The sequence below is a fragment of the Lycium ferocissimum genome, unplaced genomic scaffold (assembly GCF_029784015.1).
Source record: "Lycium ferocissimum isolate CSIRO_LF1 unplaced genomic scaffold, AGI_CSIRO_Lferr_CH_V1 ctg3650, whole genome shotgun sequence".
In the NCBI taxonomy this organism is placed as follows: domain Eukaryota; kingdom Viridiplantae; phylum Streptophyta; class Magnoliopsida; order Solanales; family Solanaceae; genus Lycium; species Lycium ferocissimum.
Window position 1 is genome coordinate 48,193 of NW_026725450.1, and position 16,286 is coordinate 64,478.

Consider the following 16,286-nt stretch of genomic DNA (forward strand, 5'->3'; position numbering starts at 1 on the left):
AAGTCGACGAACCGTCGATGTGTTGATAGGCCGTCGACCTGCTCGTCAACCTGCAGCCTCGAGGACTGTTTTGTCCCACCTATAAATATGGAGGCCTCACGTTTTATTTCATTATTTTCCACTCCCCAACCAGAGCTAACCTTAAAATATTTCCCCTTTACAATTCCCATCAAATTGGAGGAATTTTAGTTAGATCCGAGCTCCGTAAACCCGAGCTTGTGAAGAAGAAGATTGTTCCTAGGTTTTCATTAAAGTTGTAAAGCTTAGGGAAGTTGGATTTGAAGTTGATCCTTGGAATCTTAGACCCCTCAAGGTATGTAAATGATTCCTACCTTTGTATTTAAGTTAATTACTAAGAGTTTTAGTGATTTTAGGTAAAGAGAAGATAGTTATGAAGGTGGTAAGTTGATGAAGGGTAAGATGGTGATTAGGGGCTGTTTTAAGAGATGATTTGGAATGGATTTGATTATATCTTGATATGTAGGAATTGATATTGTTATGGATGATGTTGTTATCGATGTTTGGATTGGGTTGGAATTGAAGGGTTATTAAGTTTACAAAGGAGATGTTGCCCGAATTGCGTAAAGTTGTAAACTAGATTAAGGTTGGTATATGAGTATGTTCTAGTCTAATAATTGGTACTTGGTCTTGTGTGTAGATTTGTCAAGCTCGGGATAGTAGCATAGCTAGCTTAAAAAGTGGATAAGGTATGTTAAGGCTATCCTTTCCTTCATTTTTGGCTTGATCTTATGATATGAACAAACAAGCGAGCAACGAGCTTCCATATTACTCTACTCTTAGAAGAACGAGGAGTACTTCAGTCTTTGATGTTCCTATACCCTGTTTATGATTGTTCCTTCTGTTCATAGGTCTTGAGATTTCTTATGTTGATGATGTTAGCCCAAAAGATGTTCATCGGAGATAGTACGACCCTGTGTCACTCTGAGAGTTCTATGTATTCAGTTTATTAATGCATTGCATTCATACATTCATATGCATATTGACCCGTGACCAGAAGGCATTATATACGCGAATATTATATGTATATGGGATATGGGGAAAGGGATAGGCAGTATATACGTATTACCACCTGATCAGCTGGTGTACCTTGATGATGATATATGGATCGGGCCGTACATTCCTCGGCACTATTATATTATATATGGATCGGGCTGTACGTTCCTCGGCACTATTATATTATATATGGATTGGGACGAACATTCCTCGGCACTATTATATTATATATGGATGGGGCCGTATGTTCCTCGACACTATTATATGATATATGGATCGGGCTGAACGTTCCTCAGCACTATGACCTATATATATATTCATGAGCATAATTATCATCGAGAGAATGCATATTATATGCCCACAGAGGCATTGTCAGTTATACAGATTTATGCAAGTACTTTCAGATACTCAGTCATATAGATGCATCCAGACAGTCAATTTGGCTTTTGACTTTCAGATTTCGTTTATGTTTCTTATGTATATGTTACCCTTATGCCTTACATACTCAGTACATTATTCGTACTGACTCCCTGTGCTTCGGGGGGCCGCGTTCATCGCCCGCGAGGTTCGGGTAGATAGTCGTACGGTCCGACTTAGTAAGACCTCTACCCAAAGCGGTGGTCGGTGCGCTCCACTTGATCCGAGTTTAACGATACCGTTTTGGTATGCCATTCTTTTGAGATGTATATGTATATGGGTTTGACGGGGCCCTGTCCCGTCCTTCCTATAGCTTTTATTCTAGTAGAGGTCTATAGACAGTTGTATGTATTTGACAGATGATGTAGCCTTGTCGGCTTCTATTCTTTTGTGTACAGTATATGTAGTGGCCTAGTCGGCTTGCATTGTTCTTTCCAGTTCACATAGATATATATACAGATTGTACAGAGATCATGATGTCCTCCTTTCTTGAGACTGTATAGTCCAAATTGAGTTGTTTATGGGTCCTTGTTAGATAGTGTTGTTCAGATACGACCGTAGGGGTGTTTGGTCACTAGATATCAGGCACTCGTCGCAACTCATCGGTTTGGGTCGTGAAAAGTGGTATCGCAGCGCTCGTCTCAGTAGGTTGTCTACGCGCACCGTGTCTAGCAGTCTTATTTATGGGCGTGTTGCACCACGCTTATAAACAGGAGGCTACAGGACATTTAGGAAAGTGTCCTTCTTTCTCTTTTAGATCGTGCGATAGAGCCATGTGTTAAGCATTCGCTTTCTGATGATTTGTTCTGATTTCAGCGATGCCTCGCAAGAAAGCTACCGCCCGGTTGCGGAAGGGCAAGCCGGCCGGCGAGGCCACCAGCCGTACTCGGCGAGCTACGAGGGCTCGGGGACGAGACCCGCAGTGAGAGCCCATCTCAGACTTCACATACCCCACCTCCAGCACCTGCCTCAGTGCCCCCAGTTCCTCAGTCAGATGCACCGGGCCAAAATATGCGGGATCTTTGTACGGTTATTGACCGCATTGGTAGCCGCTAGGGCTCGGCAGTTATGAGGCGGTTTTGATCAGTGCGGAGCCGAATGGGTAGTTGAGGGTTAAGATTTTCCTCGGGTTAGATCCTCCGTAGTTTTTTGTCTTGAAGCAAAATATGGACCCCTAGGATTTTATTGATAGTATGCAGAGGACCTTGAGGGTTATGCACGCGGATAAGGTCGAGTCAGTGGAGTTAGCTTCGTATAGGCTTCATGATATTGCGGTACAGTGGTATCGGACATGGGAGCTATCTAGGGAAGAATGCCTCTCCGAGTACTGTCCGGCGAGAGTTTTCGCATGCTTTTATTCGCCATTATTTACCAAAAGTTCGACGGGCCCGAGCAGATAGGTTTTTGCGTATTGAGCAGGGCAGTATGAGTGTTCAGGAGTATTGTGTGTACTTCGATTCTTTTGCTAGATATGACCTAGCCGTGGTGGCTGAGATGGAGGATAGAGTTTATCGTTTCATGGCTGGTCTAGGGCCACATTTGCTAGATGATTGTACGACTGCTGCACTACAGTCGGGCATGGATATCTCCCGTATACAGGCATATGCACAGAATTTAGAGGACCGTAAGCGTCAGAAGAGGACAGAGCGTGAGCGTGAGCGTGAGCGTGACCGGGGCCATGGTAAGAAGGCTAGATCTTTAGATACTAGGGGTGAGTTCAGGGAAGGACCGAGACAACAGCATTCCCGGTATTCATTTCATTCAGCAGGGAGTGCACCTCCGCAGTTTTCAGGTTAGAGGTTTGATCGGTCTTCTTATTCGGAGCGGGCCGAGTTCTAGAGCGTCGGGTTCTCGGTATAGGCCCGGAGTCGGTGCCGTACGAGACCCCTCTTTTGTCGCGGTGTGCCTAGTGTGGCAAGTTACATGCGAGCCGGTGTCGCCGGGCTCGGACAGCTATTATGCTTGTGGCCGGACGGAGTCATAGGATGCGACAATGTCCAATGAGAGAGAGTGGGAGTATGGTTCAACCCACATAGTCTGTAGCTGGTTCTTCTTCTGTAGCACGCCCTTCGAGGTAAGTTTCTCAAAAACCAGCAGGACGTGATAGAGGGAGGAGTGGAGTATCTAGCTCGAGTGGGCCTCAGCACCGCATTTATGCACTAGGCGGTAGACAGGAACGCGAGTCGTCTCCTGACGTGGTCACAGGTATATTATCAGTTTCCTCCTATGATGTATATGCACTGTTTGATCCGGGTTCCACCTTATCATATATTACTCCATTTATTGCTGGCAAGTTTGGAGTAGAGCCTGACTTGATTGAACCGTTTGAGGTGTCTATGCTAGTTGGTGATCCAGTTAGCTAGGCGAGTATATCGAGGCTGTGTTGTGATAGTTTGTGACCGTCATACCTTAGCAAATTTAATTGAGTTAGATATGATTGATTTCGATGTTATTATGGGCATGGATTGGTTGGCTTCCTGTTATGCTAATGTTCATTGCAGAACAAAGGTAGTTCGATTTCAGTTTCCCAGCGAGCTAGTCCTAGAGTGGAAGGGTAATGCTGCTTCGCCGAGGGGTAGATTTATTTCCTACCTTAAGGCAACGAAGATGATCAGAAAGGGGTATATTTATCACTTAATTCGGGAATAGAATGTGCAAGCGTTAATCACCGACCCTTCAGTCCGTCCTATGGTCAATGAGTTTTCTCGAGGTATTTCTATACGAGCTTCGGGCATTCGCCGAGCGAGCGTATTGACTTTACTATCGATCTATTACCAGATACTCAGCCAATATCTATTCCTCTTATAGAATGGCACCTGCGGAGTTGAAAGAGTTGAAGGACCAATTGCGGGATTTAGTTGAGAAGGGCTTTATTAGACCTAGTACATCACCGTGGGGAGTGCCGGTCTTATTTGTAAGAAAGAAAGATGGCTCTTTGCGAAAGTGTATTGATTATAGGCAATTAAATAAGGTGACTGTAAAGAATAAGTATCCGCTCCCGAGGGTTGAGTATTTGTTTGACCAGTTGCAAGGCGCCAAATATTTTTCGAAGATAGACTTGAGGTCAGGATACCATCAGGTTAGGGTGAAGGAGGAAGATATTCCGAAGACGGCATTCAGGACTAGATATGGACACTACTTATCAATGCTATGATTGAGGCCTCTCCTGATTCTCCCCATATTCCCTATGGTATGCTGATAACTAGACTCCTTGAGGCTAGTGATCTTAAACTTACCACGTTTCCTAGCACTCTTGTCACTCAACGCTACAACTCTCGTGCATTTGGAAGTATGGGTTACATGATGCAAGGTGATGTTTGGGTGAAGAAGGAAGTTGATGTTCCAATCGTCAAGGATGAAGCTGAGGCCTCTATGGCCTCCACCTGATTCTGCTCCTCTAGATGGTGATCTGCTTGCTCGGCTAGCTGCATTGGACCTTAAGTTTGATGGATTGAAGGCTCTGCTGCTTTCTTAACAAGCACAACCTGACAAGGTAAGGGATGTTGCCAAGGAAACGGGTTTAGATGTGGCAAAACTATTGCTGCTGGTAGAAAGGACTACCAAAGATTCTCTCAAAACCCTGAAGAATGTCTTTTCCTCGATGAACTCAGTCGTTGCCAAAGTTGACACCTTTCAGGCATCCTTTCTTGAAAAGTTGGAGGAATTTCAGCGTGCTATTAGCAAGACTCTCACTTACTTTCTTAAGCCCTAGATGTTGGGCTTTGTTGCTTTGTTAAGACTATGCTTTGTTTTTCTTGATGTTTTGCTACAATGGTTGTATGTCTCTTGGACATACTATGTGACCTGCTTATGGCTTGCTTGAGTTGCTTAATGTTCCCTAGTTACTTCGTATATATTCCCTGCTATGCGTTATGTGTTTTTTCGGATTATACTTTTCTTTTTGTTGATGCCAAAGGGGGAGAACAGAAATAGCGCGCTCAACTGCTCAGGGGGAGCACAAGTCAACTATTCTAGCACAAGCTTAGGGGAGCAGTTAACTTGTCTAAACAGGGAAGTATACTACATTTTTTTGTCATCATCAAAATGGGGGAGATTGTTGGTGTTGATTTTAATGATGACTTAATATTTGTGTAGCTACAAAAAGAAAAGAGGACCAACGTGAACGTGGACAAAAAGAAGAAGGGTCTCCATAGACCCTAATTATGGTTGGCGGCTAAAATCAAAAGAGATTGCATTAACTAATTAATGCAACAGCGTAAGGCAAGAAAATATTATATCCAGTACCAAGCTGTACGTGTATTAAAGGAAGTAAGAATATCGTCCCTTTAGTCAAGGAAGATATTCAACGAGATTAGCTATCAAGATTTACTGAGATTCAATCAAGACTCGGGAAAGGAAGTGAAGATTACAAGACAATGCTAGAAAGGAAGTGAGGATCAAAAAGAGTCACTGCCAAGGAAGAAAAGACTACTATGCTTTTAAGTCAAAGATCTCACATGCCTATATCAAGATTCACAATCAAAGCTCTAATTTCATTCTTGGAAGTAGGATCACTCAACTCCTCTTTCCAAGGATCAACATTCTTGGGTTGCCATCTCTGATTCGAGCGTAACATACCAAGTTACTATTTAAAGGCTCACATCAAGACGAAGAAAGCTATAGCTTCATCTCAACTTCTCAAGCTCTCTACTTTACTTTTCATAAACATTGCATTTATGAGTGATTTATAGTGTAAAAAGAAAGGACAGACATAGTATAGTTGGGGAGGCATTATATCAAAAGATTAAGAGTGTTTGAGTGTAGAAGTAGGAACTTCATTCAAACAAACTATTATACCAAACTTACATTTAAAGAGCTCCAGAGATTACCCTTGCAACCCAAAGAGACTGGACGTAGGATTAACTGGATCCGAACCAGTATAAATATCGTGTCTCAATTACTTTCTGCAATTTAGTTGCTGCACTTATTACGTCTAACAATTGACTATTGATACTAGGCAATCGACTAACTAATCGAAAAATTACAATTCACCCTGCTCTTGCACTTTCAGAATAAGCCAAGGGGATTTAAAATATATAATATTTACATAAAAAAAAGATTTGACCTTGTATATACAGTGTAATTTTTCTAACAAGAGGTTCGGATTACATCCCCCTAGCTGCACCTATGTGTACTAAAGTGTTAAGGTTGCTCCATTGACCTACTAGAAGCGACTCCATGACCCATGTATGTAACTTATTTGAATCAGTTAAGTTCCATCCCATTAATCCCCTTTCGTTTTCTCTTTGAAATATCTCAAAAACATGTTTTTCTTTTATCTTTTTAATTTTCTTAAATTAAAAGAATCTCATGGCTCTTTCCTTTATATGACACTATTTCCTTTTTATTCAGTCTCAAAAAGAATGACAACTGTCTAAATTCAGTAACAATTTAACTTTAAAATACCCACTTTACCCTTAATGTTTAAATTAATGGATAAAGGCTTCCTGAAAATTGGAAGTGAACGCATATATATTAATGGCGGTTACGACATTCGGAAGAATATAGAACAGTGAAGATTAAATCAAACCAGAGATGACTATTAGTTTCTTGAACAGTCACGTCATTTCATAAGAACATAATTTCTTGTTCTTGCAAGCGGCGAATTTTGTGGTGTTGCTGAAATTATCCGTGCTGTAGGTTTCTACAAGAACATAATTCTGGCAACATGACGAAGTTCCTGTGAAGTGGTACTTCATAAATGTGGTCTACACCCTCAGCATTATAGAACGAAAAGTTGGGCTTCTTTTCAAGTAATGAGATAAAAGAAGTCAAAGATCTGTAGGACAAGGGGTCCTTCCCAGCACACTTTGAGAAGTTCGACGGCATAAGCTTAATTATCCCCATTTGCTGCTTTAAATCGTCTCAATGACTCTTCATGATTGCCTTCAGTTCATTACTTCTTTCAATTTGACAATGATCCGTCATTAAAGTGAACGAAACATAAGACTGGTTAGTTCTTATACCACTGAATGATGGAAAAGCTTGAGACGGACATTCATGGACAAGAAATGAAATGTAAAAATGAATAGTCCGAATTAAATATAAAGACTAAATTGAAACGTACTCTCTGTTTTTGAACCTTCGTAGTATGATTTGTTTATGAACCGCCGTCAAGATCTTTTTAATCAAATATACCTAGGGGAAGAAGTGAATTTGATAAATGGAAACGTATAGTTATGTCTTTTGAAACGAGTTATTGCACCTGTTTTTACTTTGTTAAATGAACGTTTATCACTGCGCTATCGGCCATGCGACTCAATCCTCTCACGTTACTTATTTCTAGAGCCAAATAGTGAAATGGTCTGATAGAGTTCAGACATATACCAGTGAGCCCCACCTCTTTGTTAAAGAGTGATGTTATGTTACTTTTTATGTTATTTATTTGAAATGGACGTACTAAAGCAGTATTAAAGCCAAGAGTTTCACCAAGGAGATTCGAATATAAAAAAGTAAATACTCGAAGAAGTCAAAGGGATTTGACATCTATTATATATATACGTAAAAAAGTAATTTGGAATATATATGTACAAATGTAATGTTTCAGTGAAAGGGGTTCAGATGAATCCTATTGCACCATTAAACTACAAGGACTGACTAAACGTAACCTATGTGGAAATCAAACGTAACCTATTTGAATCATTCAAGTTCATCACATTTAATCCTCTTTATTTTTCTTTTGGTATAATTTCATATACCTCCCTTCACGTTTGTCTTCGTAACACTAACTTACGATATTACACTTACCTCCCTTATTTTGATTTATTTATCATTAATTTTAAAAAGTGTTTATGATCGGATCAAATTTCCCTTTATAATCTACTTTTTGTTTAATTTAATTTGTAAGATTTTTTTAAAACTTCATTACGGTTTTAAACTAAAATCCAAGGTAAAAAACCAATCTGGTCACAAGGCAATTAGTTACAGTCAACACTAATTTGAGAGGTAAGCCTAATATGGTAAAGCACAAAGAAAGTTAGTGTTACGAAGCCAAACGTGATGGGAGGTCTCTGAAAATATATCTTTTCGAAGGGAAAGTAGAATGGTATCTAAGAGTGATTCTTCAAACCGATCACAAATACTTGACCCCGTATTTTGGCATCCCCTCCTGTTAACTACTTTTCAGTGTGCGTCATACATATTGACAATGTTGGAATATGCTTTGCGTCATATATATTGACAATGTTGGAATATGCTTTTGAAATTTTATGAGTTCTTCCTCTTTCTATTTTTTGTTTTGTTTTTGTTTTTGTTTTTGTTTTTGCTACTTGCATTAAAATGGAAAAAAAATTGGTTAAAGGAAAAGAATCAGTCATTTTGCAAAACAATATGTTTGGAAAAACTTTTTGACATTTTTTTAAAGGGAAAAGGCTCAAATATGCCATCAAACTATCAGAAAAGGTTCATTCATGCCACTCGTTAATAGTTGGGCTCAAAAATACCACCACCGTTATCATTTTGGGTTATATATGCCATTACTCACTAACATAACTCTACTACTACTAGATTTTGCCATGTCGCATTATCTAAACCTTTCATTTTACGAGTGACATATATGAGCCATTTCGTAGTTCAGTGGCATATTTGAGCCTTTTCTCAGTTCCTATATAAATCTCTATCTTTTCTAAAAAAAATTTTTGGCAAGAAACTGTAAATATTACCATACCAGCAAATTTCATACACCTAAGGAGAAGCAGTTCTCACATCTAGCCTTTGTTTCTAGTTACAGATCCTTTCTAGAAACCCAGTACATTGCCTTGCTAATTTCTGACTCCTATACTTCCCTATCCTTTCTATCACTTCTACTTTTATCTGCTGAATTACAAACTCTGCATTTACATGTTGTCCCTTGAATATTTTACCATTCCTAGCCTGCCAAATGTGATATATCACAGCTCCATAACTAGCTGCCACCACTTCTTTCTTGAATTTGCTCCAGTGTTTATTTTTGACCCTCTGCAAGAGTGAAGGAACTTCCTCCAGCTGCATTGTTATCCCCAGCCAAGTTTGGATTCCTTGCCATGTCTCTTTTGCCCAGACAGACTCCACAAATAAGTGAGTTGCATCCTCAGGCCTAGCTGCTTCACGCAGTAAACATAAGTCATCTTCACATTCAATCCCCAGCTTGATCAACCTTGCCTTTGTAATTAGTCTCTGCTTCATAGCTAACCATACCATCACTCTATGTTTTGGTAGCAATACTTTGCTCCAAATCATCTCAGCTTCTTCTAGTTTTGGTCTATCCCCCAGCAGTGGTAGATTACTCTGTGTCAAGGAATATTTACCATTTGAGGTTAGACCATATATGTCCTACTGATACCAAGTCATCATGCTCAACTTGATCTTGTGTAAATGTTTCCAATACCAGCTGCAATCCTCCTGTGGAGTATGAGTCCAAAAATCATCATCCCCTCTCATATAAATGCCATGTACCCACTTCACCCATAATTGCTCCTTATCATTCAAATATAGCCAAATCAACTTCCCAACAGCTGTTATGTTCCACAGTCTGCAACTTTTCACATTCAGACCACCCTGTTTTTTAGGCCAGCATATGTCATGCCAAGCTACTAGTGCAATTTTCCTTGTCTCTTCAGTTGATCCCCGTAGAAAATCTCTACATTTCTTATCTACCAACTTCAAAACACTCTGACGCCGTATAAAGACTGCTCCCAGAAGTTATGAAGTGAGAACAAAACAACGTTTATTATTTGAAGTCTACTTGCATATGAGAGGTGTTTTGTAGAAGCAGCTTTGATTTTCTCTGTAATTCTCAGACTGAGTTGATGACAATCCATTTTTGTAACACCTCGTGCATTCGGGCTAAGATTTGACTCGTAAGACGGGGGTATAATGAACCCAATTTGAGTAGTGTATAAAAGGTGTTTGAAACACAACCAAGACATGGGAAGAGTCCTTGAGCAAAGTAAAGTCGGAAGCTACCCTACGGAGCGTGTTTTCAAGTGAGTTTACACCATATCTCAATTAAAATGAGTATACGGAAAAATCTGTAAGGAATTTGGGAAAATATCCTTCTTGAAAGTTGTAGATCTTTGAAATACCTTTCCAACGGTATATTATGGAGGTCAAACAGATATCTGTACAAAAGGTTATGCCCGTTTTACTAAAACAGTATTCTGTCGATATACGGTGAAATATACGGGCCGTGAAAATTATACGGGCCGTATATTCAGACCGTAAAATTGGCCCAGAAAGCCCAAATCACTGTAATTGATTTACGGTGAGACATACGGTCCGTAAAACTTTTACGGGACGTAAAATAGGGCGTAAAATGGGTCCGGCAGCAATTATAAAACTTCGTTTTAAGGCTTTTTCACTTCATTCTTCACACCCCCAAGCCCTAGAACGACCTTCTATTCTCTCCCATCATCAAGAACACCAAGGTAAGCCTATTCTAATCATTCCAAGTCAATTCTAATACATATCCTTGTAATCTAAACAAGAAATCATCATTCCTAACCTAGGATTTTCAAGAAAACCTATCTCAAGGTTCAAGAATTCAAGATTTTGGAAATCTTCTTCAAAGTTAAAGTATTTAATTCAAGTTTGGAGCATTACCAGGTATGTAGAGTTACTATCTACATGTGGGAACATCATTGTTCTTCCCCACGCCTCATAATCCATAAATTATGATTCTCTACTAAAACTAGGGTTTCTATACCATGCTCATAATAACCCTAGGTCCATGTCCATGATTATATTATGTATGAATTGTTATAATTTCATCATTGAGTTATTAATATTTCTTTATGATTATTAGGAATCTGTCCGTAATCTATGAAAAACCCATATATCCCATTCCGTGGGTTCATGCATGCTAGTTTATGATATATTATGATATTTTCAAGAAAATACTATACATGTTTTATAAATTCATGCAAGCAAGCTACAATTCATGATATCCATGTACAAGCAAGTTATATTCATGAAAACCATGGGCAGCAAGTGCCACTTATTTTACATGTCCATGTTTTTGGGAGTTGCTTTAATTACCGAGGAGGGCTTCAGATAGCCTGAAACTACGTAGCCACCGTAGGATGAGGATCGCTCACCCATGTCCCGACGATCTCTCTAATGACCGGATCCTTTCATAATATTATTAAACCTCATGTCCCCGGAAAGGTATGAGTGTTCGCTCGTAGGACGCAAGTACCGGACCATGTTATCGGTTATATTCTTGCTCTCCCTACTCACGATATTTTACGCATGATATATATGTATATGTACTCATGTTTATGATCATGTTTTCGATTTCGCTTCTTATCATGTTATTCCATGTCCCATGTTATTTCTTCGATTGCTTTACATACCAAGACATTCAATGTGCGACGTCCCCTTTTATTTGCACTGGGGGCCGCATTTCACGATGCGGTGCGATTTACGTGACGACACATCCGCTCGCAGGGACAAACATTCGTATCAGCTTATTGGTGAGCCCCATCTCATTCGGGGTTTAGTCAACTCTTTATTTAATGATTAGCTATGCATCTAAGGTATGCTGGGGGCCTTGTCCCAGCGAGTATGTTTTTCATGTTCAGACTTATGTTAGAGGTTTCATAGACTAGACAAGTCAGTTATGTCATGTCACACTTTCGGAGTCGTATAGCCATTTTGGCTCATTCATGTTATTTTCGCACTCATGTTTAAACAAGTATTTTGATTAAGTATTATGACTTATTGCATTTTGTAAAGGCTCATCATGCATTCACATTATATTCCGCTCATGTTATGCCTCATGATGATTCAGCAAGCCATGTGGTTCGCTCGGTCACATGCAGTAAGGCACCGAGTGCCGTGTTTCGCCCAGGCCATGGTTCGGGGCGTGACAATTTTGCTCCACTTCTTGTGTGAAAGTGGTAACCCAAGATATATGATTGGTAGTGTGCCTATAGTAAATCCAGTGATCTCTAGCATCCTTGTCTTGGTTCTTTCATCCATTCCTGCTATGAACATACTTGATTTATCATTGTAAGCCACCGGCCAAAGTGGTGTTTGAGAAATATTTTATCGCTTTAACAACCATTGTCACATCCGACTGCCGTAACTTTGCAAAAAAATCATTAAGTCATCAAAGAAAAGTAAGATGGGTAAGTTTTGGGTCTTTGCAAATAGGATGAAACCTGAAGTCAGGCAACTGGCTTATTCTTGCCATGATCCTGGAGAAGTACTCCATCACTAGGAAAAATAGGAGGGGTGATAGTGGGTCACCTTGCCTAAGTCCTCTCTTGCCTTGGAAAAATCCACACCTTTCTCCATTAACTTTCACAGAAAACCCAATTGTAGTGACACAATCCATTATTAGATGAATGAACTTTGGTGGAAAGCCAAAGCCAACTAACATTTCATTGACAAACTCCCATTTCACCATGTCATAAGCCTTCTTGAGATCTATTTTCATAAGATATCTAGCTGAGGTTTTCCTATTATATTGTCTCAGAAGAACATGGCATACAAGAACATTTTGGACTAATGACCTACCCTTAACAAATGCAGCATGGTTATTACTAACAATGGTTGGTAGCACTTTGGTAAGTCTGTTGCATAGTGGTTTTGAGACGCATTTATATCGCACATTACAACATGCTATTGGTCTATATTGACTAGCATTTACTGGTTTATCAACTTTTGGAATGATAGAGATCATTGTGGCATTGAGTTGTTTAAGCATCTTACCTGAGCTAAAGAATTCCAAAACAACTGAGCTGATATCATCACCTATCACACTCCAAGCATCTCTATAGAATCCTCCACCATAGCCATCTGGTCCTGGGCTTTTATGAGTTTTAATACTGAAAATGACCTTCTTAACATCCTCTTTGGTATAAGCTTTGAAAAGTTCACATTGTTGTTCTGCAGTTAACTTAGGCTCTTGACTAAATATTCTCTCATTTGCTTGATTCCTGGCCCCTCCATTCTCACCCAAAAGCTATTGGTAGAAGTTCACAAATACTTCTGCCACCTGCCCTTGTTCATGTTTCCATTGCCCTTGAGCATCTTGTATTTGAGTTATAGCCTGCACCATCCTCCTCTTCTTTATTACTGAGAAGAAGTACTTGGTATTGTAATCCCCCTCCATTAACCATGCTACTTTACTCCATTATGTAACAAGTTTATCCCTTATACTAATAACATTATTATTTTACATGGACTCTCTTATTTAATTGGATTATGATTCTACTCTTATTCTACATCCTTCACAATTTTTACGTACTTTATGGCTCTTTTAAAAGATTTATAAAATACATAAAATTTATTTAAGAAAAAAAAGAATACACTAATGAGGTGTAGATGGGTATGGAGAGTTACATATGAGTAAAATTTTGGGGGTTAACAGTGGTCGGGAGAAGACTCAAAGTTGCCACACTAATATGTATTTTTCATACCCATCTCACCTCACTAAGGTACTCTCTTTTAAACCCGTCTCTATTTTTCTAAAACGAATTTATGTTTCTTTTAGATATTTTTAAAGAGTCATAAAGTATGTGAAAAGTGTGAATGACATAGAATAAGATCAGATTCATAATATAACTAAATAAGAGAGTAAATACTTTTTACATGTAATATAATAATGTTATTAGTATAAGGGACAAACATGTCCTTATAAATTTGCTAAACAAAATTAGAAAATATGGAGATTTATATAGGAATTGGGAAAAGGATCAAATATGCCACTGAATTACGTAATGACTCATATATATCACTCGTAAAATGAAGGTTTTAGATAATGTCATGTGGCAAAAATACTGTAATAGTAGAGTTACTTTAGTGGGTAATGACATATATGACCCAAAATGATAACGGCAATGGCATATTTGAGCTCAGCTATTAATGAGTGGCATGAATGAGTCTTTTTTGATAGTTGGATGACATATTTGAGCCTTTTCCATTTTTTAAAAGTCAAGAGAATTATTTGCAATAATGTGTGTAGAGTTTACCAACAAAAAAAAAAAAGTTTAATTTCTTTTCCCGTCCTGATTTAAGTCTACTACTCGTATAAGAAACCAAAAGGAAATAAAAGTCCTGTAAGGAAACGGAGACGCAAAAAGAGGTTTTCCGAAAATATCAATATATACCACTTCAGCGGCGAGGCTTTTTGACATTCAGCTATGGACACGAAAATGAATTCTATTGGAAAACAAGTATCAATTCCTTAAGAAATTATCTTTGAAATATTCTCTTGGCTTCCTGCTAAGTCCTTAAGCGTTTCAAGTGTGTTTCCCGATTTTGTAATTCTCTTGTATCGGAGTTAGATTTGTAGACATCCATAGATGTCGCTCTATGACTCGCCCTGGTGGAACAAAACTACTTCTGTACGGAGAGAAAGCTTTTTACACTGCTGAAGAAAAGGAAGATGGAAACACCTCTTTTCTTCAAACTGAGAGTTTCTATAAATTCCGCCTCCATATCCCTGCATATTCTGGCTTGGACTATGTTAATGGTTTATTTTGCTTCTGGGCAACATCATTTGCTGGAATTTTCAATCCTAAATAAAGGTTTATCTGGGTACAACTTTTCATTAGGTTTTGAGCCAGAAGAAAAAAAGTGCAAAGTTCTTTTGTTAACACAGCATGTTCCAGAAGGGTACAGAAAAAACTGGATTTTTACTTTAGGCGTAGACGAATCGTGGAGAGAGAGGCAAAGCATATCCCCTGACATTTTCTATTCCATGTCCAGTGTTTGCATTAATTGAGTTATCTATCAGTTTATCTATTGGTCTACTAAGAATAACAGGTGTGTTATAGCTGCATTTGATATCAAATCTGAAAAGTTCAATAATCAAATCTGAAAAGTTCAATATTCTTGCATTGTGGAGTGCATCTCATCACTGTATAGATGATTACAGGCTTATAGAGGTGAAGGGTAAATTAGCCGTCATCGACATTGAAAAATGGTCAAGTGGATACATCCGCTTGTGGATTTATGAAAACACTCAGAAAGAAGATCGATGGAAGATTCATGTCATTCACTTTCCTTCTATATGGAACGACATACAATCTAGGTTACTATCATAGGTTCTTCGAATCATATCATTATGCAAATCCAGTTATGGGGATATTCTCTTCATTGTGAACTTAAAGTCAGGCATTTTATGTTTGTGTTATGATTTCAAGAGAAAGAGTTGGAGAGAAGTAGAAATCAAGGCGCTTCGAAAGCAGAGCTTCATCCTCAAGGGTTATAATTACATAGAAAGTCTCGTTTCGTTTGGGTAATAGTGCAATACTCTGTTTTCAAGTTTAAACTAGAAGGCATTTTGAGTATTATGGTAATCTAAGCTGTTAGTCTAGCTTATATTTATGTACCCAAAAATCTTGTGGATAAACTTTTATGCACTGTTTTATTTTCTGATAAAATTTCATTGACGCAAACTCATCCATGAAGTAATGCTATTACCAAACAAGTACGCAACTAAAAAGAAATGACCTAAAGGAATCGGATAATAATTGTACGTAATTTTGATAGAAGTTGGAATTTCCCTCGGTTAATCAGACAATATTCTGATTTGAAGCATTTCTAGAAACATTCATGAACTTTTAAAGAAATAGAGAGGTATGTGACATTAATACAATCGTTATCAGATGGCAAATTTAGTGTGCAATTATTACTACTATATCTTTCTTTTTTTTTCCGCTCTTGGATTGGAATATATATATATATAGTTCTTTGAAAGGCATAGCCTTTCAACCCAAGACACTTATAGACAGACAATATTAGGTAATCTTCGTTTTAGACCTACATCTTCATTAGAAAGAAATACTCTAGAAAGAATACAATTCGGAGTTAATAACATAGTAGCTTTCCCGCCATCAAATTGGACTTTTAAAGTATTACCCGAA

The 16,286-nt window shown here is 38.6% G+C and overlaps 1 pseudogene; it reads left to right on the top strand.

The window, feature by feature from the left end:
• The first annotated feature begins 14,160 nt into the window (after positions 1-14,160).
• On the top strand, positions 14,161-15,142 carry LOC132044114 (putative F-box protein At5g42430; annotated as a pseudogene).
• The last annotated feature ends 1,144 nt before the right edge of the window (positions 15,143-16,286 follow it).